General features: G+C 39.9%; 1 protein-coding gene across 1 annotated transcript in view; it reads right to left on the bottom strand.

Annotated features, from left to right (window-relative positions):
* Nucleotides 1–13,575, bottom strand: part of LOC105365088 (zinc finger protein castor homolog 1) — a gene marked incomplete at its 3' end in the record, with an annotated part of 132,356 nt that overhangs the window by 23,207 nt on the left and 95,574 nt on the right. The gene's annotated exons all lie outside the window — the stretch shown is intronic.

Here is a 13,575-nt window from a genome sequence, read left to right as displayed (position 1 = left end):
CGTTGCCGTCGCCATCGCTGTCGCCGTTGCCGCTCGTCTATTATTGCTTGCGTTTACACGCGTCGATTGTCGCGCGCCTTTTTGCAATCGCTAAAATTAACGAGCGGCGCGCGCACACGCGCGTCAAAGCCCTCGATTATGCAAACACGCTTCGTTCATTAAAATTTATGGAATTCGGTACGATGTAGTCGCCGCGAGCCCCTGAAATATTTCCTGTGTGGTCGAGGAATCAGGCTCGTATTTTATTGAGCTGCGAGTTCGCGGACTTTAACTGCCACTAATCTCGTGAATAATTGTGTAATATTTTCCATTGTCACTAGATGCTCTTGAAAGTGACTCTCGTTCGCATACTTTATATATTTTAATTTAAAATGTCGTGTAATCGAGCTCGTTATGTTAATGTAAGGAAAATGATTTTAGATACGGAGGAGTAATTTAGGTGTGTTTTGAAAGGAACTCGAAGCTTCTCCGTACTTTGTATAGCATTGCAATTGTATTTTTAAGTTAATTGAATTGATAATGAACCAGAGCCCTTGGCATATCGATCTTTTTCGTGCTTTAAACGCGCTCATTTAATTACTTCATTTGCTGAAAATAGGTAATTGTTGCGTCAGTTATAATGTATTAGCTATTATCACAATAATTTATTCTCTTAATCTAAATAAGTTAAATTAAGAATCGCTAGTGATGATATGAATATCAATGATATTCAATGATACACACAATAAATCCTATAGCTACAAATTACTTAATTGTTACACGTTTATTATCCGAATCACATTGTATAATAGTAAACACGTTTTATAATCGTCCAGCTATAATCACGTGCGTCCTAATTTTTTCTTTAAGAACAGCGAACGATTCGACGCTTTTTAGTTTCATCCTATCGTCACTTAGAGAATAAATTTTCGCATAGCGAATTGCCATCGATCGAAGGGAAAATCAACGAAATGCCACTCGAGTGCCCAATGCCAATTTTTATAATCTAAATTTAAATCTTAATCGGAATAAATGACGATGCGAGTTCATCAAGTGCTAAGCTATTTGGCAAATAAAAAAGTTGCTGTGCTCAAAACGCAAAATAAAAATTGCGACACTTGACTAGTAGAACAGAAGAAGCTCTAGTTTGGCCAGTGCGAGGCGCGACGACGATTGGCCCCGATCGGGCTGTGATCGAGGAAAAACGAAATAAGTGGCTCTTTGGCAATCGGAGACAACGTCGCAGCCCCCGCCGTCCTCGAAACGACGTGGAAATCGATCGATCGATCGTTGGTGCGCCATCGAAGCTTCGAAAAAAGAAACGCAGCTGCCCAACGAGAAAAGCGACGTGACGTCACGGCCCCGTTTTGTTCCTCTTCTTTTTTTTTTTTAACTTTTCTACTTGCGCGAATGTTTGCTTGATTATATATCGCGGAGATCTTCGATGTTGGTTCTACCGTTTCATTCTAAAGGATTTCCATTTTTATTCCATTTATAAGCTCTTTTCATTTTTTCTTTTTTTTTAACGACACAAATGAGGAAAATGAATGGAGAAATTATAAACTTGATTGTACCGTTCCTTAAACTTAGTGCTTTTAATAATTATAGATAAGTATGATTGTGGCTTTTATTTAAAGGAGTCTTACTAAATGGAAATCCGCATAATTTTATAAGGGAATGAATAGATTTAAGGAATTAGATATAAATGTAATGTTCGATATCTAAGTACGATACAAGATACTAAAATGTACAAGTCCACTGTATTTGAAGAACGAATACATGGGAAATGGTGCGTTTCCTGGAGAGCATTGTGATCGCGCGAAATCGGTTGCACTCGCTCGCGTAGGCCAAAAATAAACGATCGTTAATTATCAATTAGTGAATCGCAGCGCATGGGATGCAATATAATGCCGCGCCAGAAGCCCGGAGATATGGAAGAGAAACAAGAAGCGCAAGGAAACGCGAGGATAGAAAGAGGACAAGGGACGAGAGATACGCGGATCTTCCCATGAGGAAGCCGAATGCAAGGGGAGAGGAGATACAGAGAGAAAAAAGACGAAAAAGAAGCAAGTTTCGAAGAGCTCCGATCCTTCTGGCGCCCCGTGGTCCCACCCCCATCTATTAATTAGCTGCAGTGAGCTTCTTTCTCTCACTCTCTCTCTCTCTCTCTCTCTCTCTCTCTTTCCTTGGTTCTTCGCGATTAATTTGCTCTCGGAGAAAGGAAAGATATTTTCGTTCGCTCGCGCGAGTGGAAAGAAGGAGTCGATGTTGCGTCTTTCACCCTGTACAAACTTCTCTCTCTCTCTCTCTCTCTCTCTCAATCTCTCTCTCACTCTCTCATATCTTCCTCTTGCTATTAATTAAATCGAAGCCCTAGTCTCTTTACAAAGACCAACTTGGTAAGATTCACACGAAATAGGAAATCGATAAAACGAGTCCGATTTCAAAAGTGGATGCACGAAGTAGGATTCTGTGAAAATTATTCGAGGCCGAGAGACGATTTTCTAATCTAAAGTCATTGATGATACGGAGAAGACGAAGTCCGAGCAATTATCCGTGAATTCAATATAAATTCTATTTCATTTAAATTAAATATGTATCTCGTTGTGATTATATTTTTTAAAAAATAGCTATAATTCTTTACATGTATTTTACTCGTGGGCATACAGATGCATTTGCTTTTTATAGCCGATAAAATCAATATTTATTACCGAGCATAGCTTAATATCAAAAGATAATTTTGTTTTCAAAATAAAAAATATTTATAATTCTTAAAATTGATTGTTAGTGCAAAAGTAATTGATGCCCAGTACTTCCATCAGAAAACGCACTTACACGATCCCCCGAATGTTTTAATCAATTACATGGAACGTTATTATTTTTAAATCCACAAAAACCCTCCCAACGACTTTTTCTAAGTCTGTACAATGTAGGAAGGAGAAGGGAAGAAAAAAAAAATTACTGTTCACAAGTGAATGGCTCGATATAGCGAGCGATGCACTTGAGGCTCCATATAAAAATTTGGGGCTCGTATTAATATCCTTAAATCTAAGTAAAGAGAGAGAGAGAGAGAGAGAGAGAGAGAGCAACGCTCGTCGGGACGAAGCCTTTGAATGAAGCGAACGCGAAAATGTTTGAAAGAGCGATTTGTCAAACACAGCTCGCAACAGCTGCGCGCCGTCCGACTCCAGGCAACACACGAAAGCGGGCGTTTTAAAGTAGAGGCCGAGAGTAGAGAAAAGCTCCGCTGGGGGCTCCGGTAATTGAATTATTAGGTCGAACTGCGCTCGATCGTGTAAATCTCGGGCACCAAGGCTTAATATTGTGTGCGCGTGTGCGTGTGCGCCGCCATAATCTACGAAATTAATCTCATTCAAATTGCTTTTCAATGGTCTTTTTTGTTTAACAATTTTTTTGTATCGCCTTTGTTGGACCATTCAAAAGTTCCAGTTTGGCTGAATTATTGACATTAGACATATATTTACACGATGTACAAATATTGGGACAAAAATGTCAATGCACTCATCGTCTTCGCGATAGGAAGTTGTAGATTAATGATAAATAACGATTCGTCCGTTTTGTTTTTAAAAACAAGTGAAGCGGAATTTATCCATCTCTTGTTTATTTATCTAATTGTATGTTTCTCTTTGTGCCTGTGTGTGCGTGCGTGCGTGCAAGTGGGTGCGATTGATAATAAGAGCCGCTAATGTATTTGTGGTTTAGAAAGCAGGAAAGAGTATGATTTTTCGCGTCCCTGCGAAACCATTTAATCTCAATCGAGAAATACTCGTCTATAGATGAAATTTCGCTTCAAGATTTGAACTGACGAAGGAAAGTACGCATAGTCGCACGCACACACGCGCGCTCGTACATTTTCGCAAAAAGTAAACGAGTAAAGCAATTAAAAAGAAAAGCCTGCCGTCAAAGAAACTTAATTAAATCGAAGCACGGAAATTAACATAATAAAGAGTTCAAGGGACGGCATACGTAGGGCAGAAGTGTGTTGTCGATCGAAGGATGGGGTGGCATACGTGAAAGGCCACAACTGGATCACTCGAAAAAGCTCCCCTGGCATTTCGCTTCAAAGAGATATTGCAGGGGAGTTCGTGGCGCACCAAGACTGCGACAGGATATGGAACGAAAAATCGGGATGGCGCATTCCGTCGGACTGGCGCTTGTAGGCTCCGCCCTTACTTTTCGGAACGTGGTTTATACGAAAAAATCTTGTACTTTCGGTGTACACTAATAAAACAGGTAAGGAGGTACAATTTGTATATAGAAACAAGCGAGCGAGTGTTGTTGTTTCTTCAGAGTGGTTACCATTAGTCAAGCACGGCAACAACAATCGGGCTTGCAACTATTCGCTAATAATGTGTATAATTCGCGAAGCCGGCAGACGAAGAAGAAGAAGCGTCCGCAGTCTCGGGGCGAGAATTCCCGAGTGTAATTTGCAGAATCCATTCGTCTTAAATACCAAACTTGATTTTGCTCCCAGTGGCCCCCGCTTCTATCTCACGATACTAGTTGAAGTGCGGCGCTCAAACACGGTCATGACAATGGCATACTCGTGCGCGCGCCTGCGCAAAAAGAAACGCGCGGGATTTGAAATCTGATATTTGAAATTTATTAGCGCCTCTCTTCGTCTCCCACTCTTGTTGTGGCGAAGGGAGAGAGACGGGGGGTTGGGATTGGTTTTGGGGTTGGGGTTGGGGTTGGGGTTTGGGCTGGGGGAGGGTAGAAGACGACTGAGTCTCGACTCGCCGCGATCGGCCGGACTAATTTATCGTTCCTCAACTTTTTATTAATTTCGACCATTCGGGAATCAAGAGGAGGCCTGCATTTCGGGGCCAATGGCCAACTTCCACTCTCCTCCTCACTCTCTCTCTCTCTTTGGCCTTTGCTTTTGTCTCCTTTTAAATTTTTCTTTTTCGCTATCCAGTATTTTTCATTCTCGTTGTAACTTTCTCTCTGCTCTTAATTATTGCGAGATCATTAATTTGCCCCCGTCACACGTGCTTTATTAGTTCGTCTTTCTTTCTCGATGCTTTACTAATGCCTGATAATTTAATTTTGTCAAGTTTGAAAAGAGCGCGCCGATCGATGTGAACAAAAGATGCTTTTAAACAAAAGATGATTTTATCGGATAGAATACAAAGAACACGAATTGTAAGTAAATTTTTTCTTATTGCATTGCCATGTATATTTAAGTTAACGCAGACAGACTGAACCAACGTAGCTTCTATCACCTTAAGCGGCCTAATTTATTTTGCTTAAATATTATTAATCTTCGGCATCAAGGATCCTGATTTTTTTCCGCTTATCCCGCACATCAATCGCGTATCAATATCCCATTAATTGTTTCGTATTGGAAGGATTACGAGTAGCTTAGGAATTCCGCATTCCCAAATTATATCTAAACATAATTATTCAACGAATGAAATTATAAGGTGAGTCACGCCAGCGTTCCGTATTATTATTACTCCATCTATTCAACATCATTCGCCGTACTGAAAATGAAAAAAGGCTTCTCTCTGCGCGCGCGCGCTCGGCCGGTCGCTGGCAGGCACTTTTATCCCAACGCTAATACTCGTTAAATCGAAAAGTTTCGAGGGCATTGTTTACGAAAGTACATACACGTGCACAGCTCGCGCGCCATTCGTTTGAAAGTTTCAAATGAAGCGTGAAATTCGTTCTCCCACCACTGGCTTCCTCGCCTTTTTCCTCCTCCTTCCGGAAATTTTTTCCACCGCTTCGTATTGCAGGACTACTCTTTTCTTTTTCTTTTGATTTTCGAAAATCAATATGTTGGGAACGCGCTCGCGCGGATTTTCGATTCGCATGTTTATGTATGGTCGATATAAGTCGGTAAAGCGAGGATAGGCGCGCGCGCTATAAATCGAGCCGCGCGTGACGTACTAACGAGCATGAGATCGTTTTATATTCGCGCGTCGAGCCGATCATATTATTATTCGTCCAGGAGAGGGCCGCGATCTCGCCGAGGAATATTTGTATTTCGTATGCTCGATCAGCCGCACATTTGGAAAAAAAGTCTTCCCCTATCATAACGCAATGAAATTTTTATTTGCATTTAAATGTCGGCGTGGCACATAAGCGGCACGTTATAATCGACGTGCCTCTTCATTTTATAATAGTTACGCGTGGAGGAGAATTTTTAAAGGACCTCGCTCGGCAAATGAGATTCGTAGGCTTCGTAGGCAATAGGCGAGAGTGCAGAGTCTCTTGTGCTCAAGGCTCACTACAACAAAAGCGGAAGAATGCCAAAACAAGTGCCGAAGGCACGAAATTCTGCATATCGCGGTAAAGAAACGGGCGATTATTTTAGATTTTTCGACAGAAATCAATGGGCGAAACACGCGGGCGATTTATCCGCTGCGCACACATTAGGTAAGAAGGTTGTGGTGCATCGGTACCACGGGGCTCCTTCGCACAATACGTTCCAAGCATCCTTAGCCACCGCATCCCTCCCACCCTCTCCCAGCGAGTGACGAGTCTGCTTCGAGTGCAAAAGCACCCGAGTTCGCACTTGCGGAATACCACCTTCCTTCTCTGTTTTTATCGCGCCTTTTAAGGACCTTTTAATTTATCGTTGCTTTATTATTTTATTTAATGATGATTTTTTGGGTTGAATCAGAAATAATCAAACTTCTAGGGCGCTACTTGTTGTCAATCAATCACTCCTATGCGACAATCTTTAAGCGACAAGGGATTCTCGAGAATAATAGCTCTTATCACATGGATTGGCACTTTACGAGACAATCGTTTGACGATAATTCACTGAATAATAAGTGAACAACTTGTTAGCATTAATCCTTTATCAATAATTTCTCTTTGTTCATATTGAAATTACTGGAAGAGTGAATGATTCGCGGGTTTCGATATACCACTTTGTGGAATCGATAAAATTATGATTTACCAACTGCAAAGGATATTTCATTTGATCATACTGTGATTCTCATGACTTGGTAGTTAAGGAACGGTTCGCGGATATAAAGGGGAAGGCATAATAAGAAGCGTAGACGAAAAGGGGGTGGGGAGAAGGTGGTCGAGTAGGTGGCCCGAGCGTAGAATACAAGTATTAAATTAGAAGCCACGGTAAGCGAAATTTCAGCGTACGCGCACTGAAAAACCTCGCCTGTACAATTCGCATTATTTATCGTGAGCGTTTCGCAAAATATAAATCACGGCGCGCGGGGGAATCCTGCCCTCCATATTTCACGTTTCAAGTAGTGGTAGCGTTCGCGCACGCGTGGCATCGTATCTCCTATCATGCTGCTCAACAATACCCGCAGTCTGTTCACTCGTAGAAGATAGAGCGAAAGAGATAGAGATAAAGAGATAGAGATAGAGCGAAGGAGAGACAGAGAGAGGCAGAGAGCGAAAGAGAAATATCTTCGCTATTTCGTTCCTCTACAAAGTGACGAGTCTGTCGTGCGCAACGGCAGCACACCTATATGTGCACCTGCAAAACGCGTTCCTCTCATCTTTCTCTCTTTCTCTCTTTCTCTCTCTCTCTCTCTCTCTGTCTTTCTATCTTTTCCCCCATCATAACTATCTCAATTGTTTTTTTTATCTCAAATGGTTTGTTCCATGACATAAAAAAATGAAATTCAGGAATGCATTGGAGAGAGCGCGACAGAGAAATGAGAGAGAGAGAGAGAGAGAGAGAGAGAGTTTGTAACTGTGTCTGAGGAAGAGAGAGCATTGGACTTCAGAATAATAGTTGTACGATTAAGTTTACTCGATGCAGAAGTGCAGATCCCCAGTAGTAGCAATAATTGTATTGCTCAATACAGATGCTAAGGTCTGAGGGTGAGGATGAGTCTATGTACGATTTATTATTTTCCTAATTAATTCTTGAATAATTAAGTAGAAAGACAATTAAGGAATTAGTTGTCTTGCTACAAACAAAATAAATATTCGAATATCACTAAATAGCGATCGCACCTTTCGTTTTTATCGGAGACTTTTTATAGGTATTCAAAATCCTTACATTTGAAGCGCGCGCACTCACATTTGTGTTCTTTTAGTAGAACGGTAAACTTCACCTACACGCCGAGATATTTACGTGTTGCAGAAGCTTTATGTACCGTGTTATAAATAAGCAAGCCTGTGCGCCATTTTACGCGGTAAATAATAGAAAAGAGGTAAGTGGAATTCTGATTGAAGAGAATAAATGGAAAAGCTCGCTGCGCGAAGGTTTTGACGTTTAGTCGCACTCTGGTCCTGCTTATGTGGCCGAAATAGTCTTACAAATGAATGTTGTAAGTCTTGTCGGAAAAGTGATTAAAATAGCATAGTATATCAGGTTGAATCGAACAAAGGCGTATCTCTTTCTCTCTTTGAAATGAAGTCCAGCGCTACCTGTGAGGTATTGAGGTATTCCCATGGCGGGGGTGGCGCACTGTATAAGAGGAAGGAGACAAGGAGCGTCGGCGTTGGCTAAGAGATAAAATGCAAAAGGGGGACGAGGCGAGCTCGAGGGCGCCTCTTTGCGCTCCTTCGACTCTGGCGCGCACACCAGTTATTTATTGTTGCTTCCGTTTGTGCTTTATTTGTTATTTGCGCTGCCTTATGAAGCCGCTCGCTCTTTATTTCCATTTGCCCCGCTACTCGGCCGCTGTACTTTTAATTTATTGTTATTATGGGACTCGGACGTGTACCGAAGCGAAGCCCAACTACTTTGCATTCGGTTGGAATAATTATTTTTATTCGTGCACCGATAGAGTGGCCCGTTTCTCTTCTCTCTTGGCCATCCTCGCGGACTCATCAATTAGCGCCGTTGAAAGGGTAGGTTAGAGCTTCCTTCCATGAATAATCTCTTCGACATTCTTCTAAATAAATACTATGAATCAAGTTTGGCTTAATAACTACATGACAATTAGTCCGAGCATAAGGTATAAGGACATTTTGCGCCTCGATAACATTTGTGCGCGTTCGACTTTTATCGCATTCGCAGCTACTTTGACATCGTCATCCAAGACTTTCCTTTCCAACTTCGTGAATACGAAATAAGCCGGCCACCCAACACTTAGCCAAATTTTCTTCGATTTATTAAACGTTTGACAACCTCGGCGGGCATGGTAGGCCACTTGATGGATACAGGGGAGGAGAATAATCATCTCGCGTATAAAATGCCGAGAGCGTGATTTCTCATGCTCGCGGTTAGGGCGCGCATGCGCATGCACAGTCGACGTCCAAGCGCGATGTAAATGGTTATTAGCCCTTCTAGTGGCGCGTAACGAAACTCCTTAAATCACGAGGACGGCCGATGGGCCGTGCCGGTCCGGAGGAAAGGAAAACATCGAGGCATGCATGTAAAGGTACCCACTACACTCTGTCTACGCACATGTGCGCTTACGCGCAGAGGCACATTAGAGAGAGGCGGGGGAGAGAGTGAGAGTCATAGGGGAGGGGGCTGAAGAGACAGTAGCCAAGAAAGAGAATAATACGTTAAAGCAGCAACCAGCAACTACTCTAATTGGCCACTTTGTCCATTTATTCGATTTATTTAAATTATGGGACAATTGACAGTAGGCATTCTATTTTTTAAATCTCCCCGAGCGCGTAGCCGCTACGGCGGCAGTGGCTGCTGATTGGGCGGAATTGGCGTGAGACACTGGCCCCACAGATTCCCCAGTTGTGGGCTTAATCAGCTTTGATTGCTCTTGCGTCTCGCTCCCTCTCTTTCTCCCTGGCTCTCCCCCTCACTCTTTTCTCATCTCGTGGCTGTTACTTCTCTCTGGCCTCTTGCGCACTGGCTGCTCACTCTTTTCATCGCGCCTCTCTCTCTCTCTCTCTCTCTCTCTCTGGCTCTTTCACGACTTTCTTTTAATCTTCCAGACAAACGGCAGGTCCTTTTATTATTAATATAATAGTTTTTACACGAGTCGTTATCACATATTATACAACATTCGTGGGCAAAACTTATCAAAATGCCGTGGTGGATGATTTTGTTTTCGGAAACTGGATTGTTTTTTTTTTTGTTTTTTGTTTTGTTGTTGCCGGTGGCTAAGAGTGTGGCCGTTTTGTCGACAATTATGTATGTAAAAGCCACTTCTTGAAAATGATTGAGAGATAATATGATGATATGAATGATAAATGATTGAGTATGCGACGTTATTGATGGGGAACGTCAAGTGTTTCGCTAATATTATTTCTCGTTTTATGAAATAAAACGCTCCATAATTTGTAACTACGCATTAAAAAAAAAAAAATATATATATATACCCATCTAGGATATTCGTATGGATTTGCTTCCAAGTTAGAATAAGTTAGAATACGTGAACGATAGTCAGTGCTGGAAGATAAATAAGTAATTAATCGGTAACACACGTGATTAAAATTAAAAGTGTTTTGTAACTCGAAGGATATATTAATATTACTCTAATGAATACGCATTTTTAGAAATGTTGTAAATCAATTCTATTTCCATTTGAGTTGAAAACAATATTGACGTTGTACGTAATGGCTCATATTAAACATAATATTGGCTAAGATAAAAAGTATCTAGTTGTTAATAAGCCTATTAAAATTTGACTACATTATAGTAGAATTCTCTCAACGGATTACGTCATATTTACAACATATAAACCGTGATTACATAACCATGAGCCGTACATCTAAATTTTAAATATAATTTGATATTACAAAATATTGTTGCTTCCATAATTTACTATTGGTATAAGCTTAAATTATTTTCGATAATTTCAATTGATTTATTTCAAATTAAATGACTATATTAGTATAAAAATAGGCAATTCCGATAAATTAAATAGTAATGCATAAAATTTATATTTAAAATGAAATTGTCAAACTCGATTGATCCATAAAACGGAGTTGTATATAACTAGATTTAAATCGGCCGTAGAAAACTTCATGAAACTGTTAAAGTTTTTTATTGCCCACGCTTATTAGCGTAACTCGCGATTCTCTACGCATTTTATTATTATATCGCTCAAGAAAGAAATAATCAATTTTCGTTCGTGCCTAGGTATACAAAAAAGTTACGTTGGCAAAAATGACGAATCGAAAAGTTTTACTGTAATTAAAAAGCGCGCGATACGCAGTTCTTAAATTTGTATTAGCCTCACTCTTTTTCCTCTTTCTTCTCGACCGGCAATTTAGTCGCAGCCTTCCACCCTATCGTTTCTTTTTTCTGCTTTCGTATATGAGAATTTCGTTAATCTTTTATGTTCGATGATAGATAAGGAGAGATAATGATGAGCAAGGAAAAGCTTTGCTTCAATAATCAATTTGCAGTTAATAATCAATTTGCAGGATTTAATCATGGAGTTTTCCATTTACATGAAATTATGTACCATTTTTAATTTATCATTAAAAAAGAAAAACAAATAAATAAACAAACACATAAGCAAACAAATGCAAACAAATAGTACCTGCCATTGTTGGTACAATCAAATTTAATAAGAATTATGAATTGTTCGGATCGAAAATTATGTTTTTTGATACTTTAATTTAATAGAGTATCGTCATTCGAAATATGATTTATTACAAAGGACAAAGAAAGCCAGAAGTAAAACGATTAGTTTTATACATTATATGCCATTCTAGCGTTGGAAAAAAATTGTTCTAAAATAAATTGTGAATCAATTTAGAAACATTAATTCAATAACCATTTCATTCGTGCTCAAAGCTTAGTTATAATCGCGATTGCTGCTTAAATCTAATTTGGAACTTTCATTCTACTCTATAAGTCATAATTAAATTAACATATAGGAAAGACGTGATACTTAACATAGAGATGGCAATTATTTCGATTTGCATAAATAAATTGACAAATCAATTATCTTTGATTCTTGAGTAGCAAGTGGTCGAGAGCTCGGAAGGCGTTCGTTAAATTCGTAAAGTGAAATAAATAATCACGGAACAATCGGTCAGTATGACGACAACGACTCTCGGCGTCTGTCATTCGGAACGCTCGAAAATCACTCAATAAACGCGCGCAACCGGAAACATCGTTATCAGTCCTCGTGCCGTTCCAGTTTCTCGTCTACGCGTGCGTACAATTTTTCCCTTTCAACATCGAATAAAAAGGGCACCTACGGGCACTCATCCCATTTCCTTAATAATTCCCAGAATGCTGTGGGCGGATATTCCAATAAAATAACGGAGTAGGGGAGGCGACTAAGAGAGAGAGAGAGAGAGAGAGAGAGAGAGAGAGAGAGAGAGAAAGAGTTAGCTCGCGAGGGAGATCCCTCGTGTATCACGAAACGCTGAAAGCCGGTAGAGGCAACTTTATTCGACGGGGATTACGATGTGGACGTTGCACGCAACAATAAAAGCTCTTCGAGTTCATTATCGAAAAGGCTAATCGGTCAGTGCTGTTTAAAAAAAGCGTAGATGGAATAAAGCCAGTGAGATCCGACATATGCGAATGTGCGTTGAATATGCACACAAACATAGTCGAATCAATTTTGCCATTACTTGTGAAATTGACTATACAAATGTTCGGCGAGTTAATGCGAGCTGTTAGTTTATGCCACCCAATTACTGCCATTACTGTATGAGCTACAATTGATACAAAAGCTGGAGTAGCTTCTAACCATATAGGAACTGAAAGAAATTTACTTGAATATTGTCGATATTATTGCTTGCTGACTACGTATTAAAATGAACTTTAAAAACATTTATTCTCAGCATTGCGAATTTATACTTTTTATTATAAGTTTTATTAGCTTATTGAATATGAACGTTATGGCTATTATTTACGATTATAATAATTAATTGAATGAAACTTAAGTATTAATATTATCCAATGATTTGGATGAAAGCTCGATTTTATTGGCCATTACAACGTTATTTTTCCTATTAAATGACACGCTATGCAATGAAAAATATTTATCAAATTTACCTAATATAGGTTGCGCGCATTTGTTTTTGAAAAAATTCATCAAGTAAAGATGTAAACACTTTTATTATCAGAAATGGCTTCTACAATTACCCAATCATTAAACCCTCGATCAAAAATGAAATTCGATGCTCACGTAAAGTTGAGATTTCGTTAACACAGTTTTCAATGCGTTTTTATTATTCGCCATGTACATTTTATGGGTGCTATATAGAAATGAAGCGAGATTTCGGTTTCCGACCGTCTTCACGGCTATGGCGGCACTTCGTAATAGCAGCAAGAGCAGCAGCAACAGCAGCAGCAGCAGCAGCAGCAGCAGCAGTAACAGTAACAGTAGCAGCACCAGTAGCAACAACGACAGCTTCCCCTCGAGTAAGGCCGGAAATTTGAAATTCAAATGACACGTAATACGGCACGACGTCTTTTAGGAAAGTGAAAAAAGAGAGAAGATCGACTTGGCATTTGACGGGCTCGGATTTTGGAAGCCTTGTATGTAAATTCGGAGTGTTCGGTCGAAATTTTTTGTTTTGTAATACGAGTGGCTTCCTTTTCTTTTTATCATTGTAATATTATGTAAGAAGGTATGCGAGGACGCGATAACGTACGCAAATTTACGGATGTATCTAAGTTTTCTATCGCTATGGAAAATAAATGACAAGAAAAATGTTTTTTGACTACTAAAGGTTGAATGCGTAATCTTCGAAAAA

The sequence above is a fragment of the Ceratosolen solmsi genome, unplaced genomic scaffold (assembly GCF_000503995.2).
Source record: "Ceratosolen solmsi marchali unplaced genomic scaffold, CerSol_1.0 scaffold10, whole genome shotgun sequence".
Taxonomy (NCBI): Eukaryota; Metazoa; Arthropoda; class Insecta; order Hymenoptera; family Agaonidae; genus Ceratosolen; species Ceratosolen solmsi.
The sequence above is the reverse complement of the archived record's forward strand: the minus strand, read 5'-3'. Positions and strand labels throughout refer to the sequence as shown.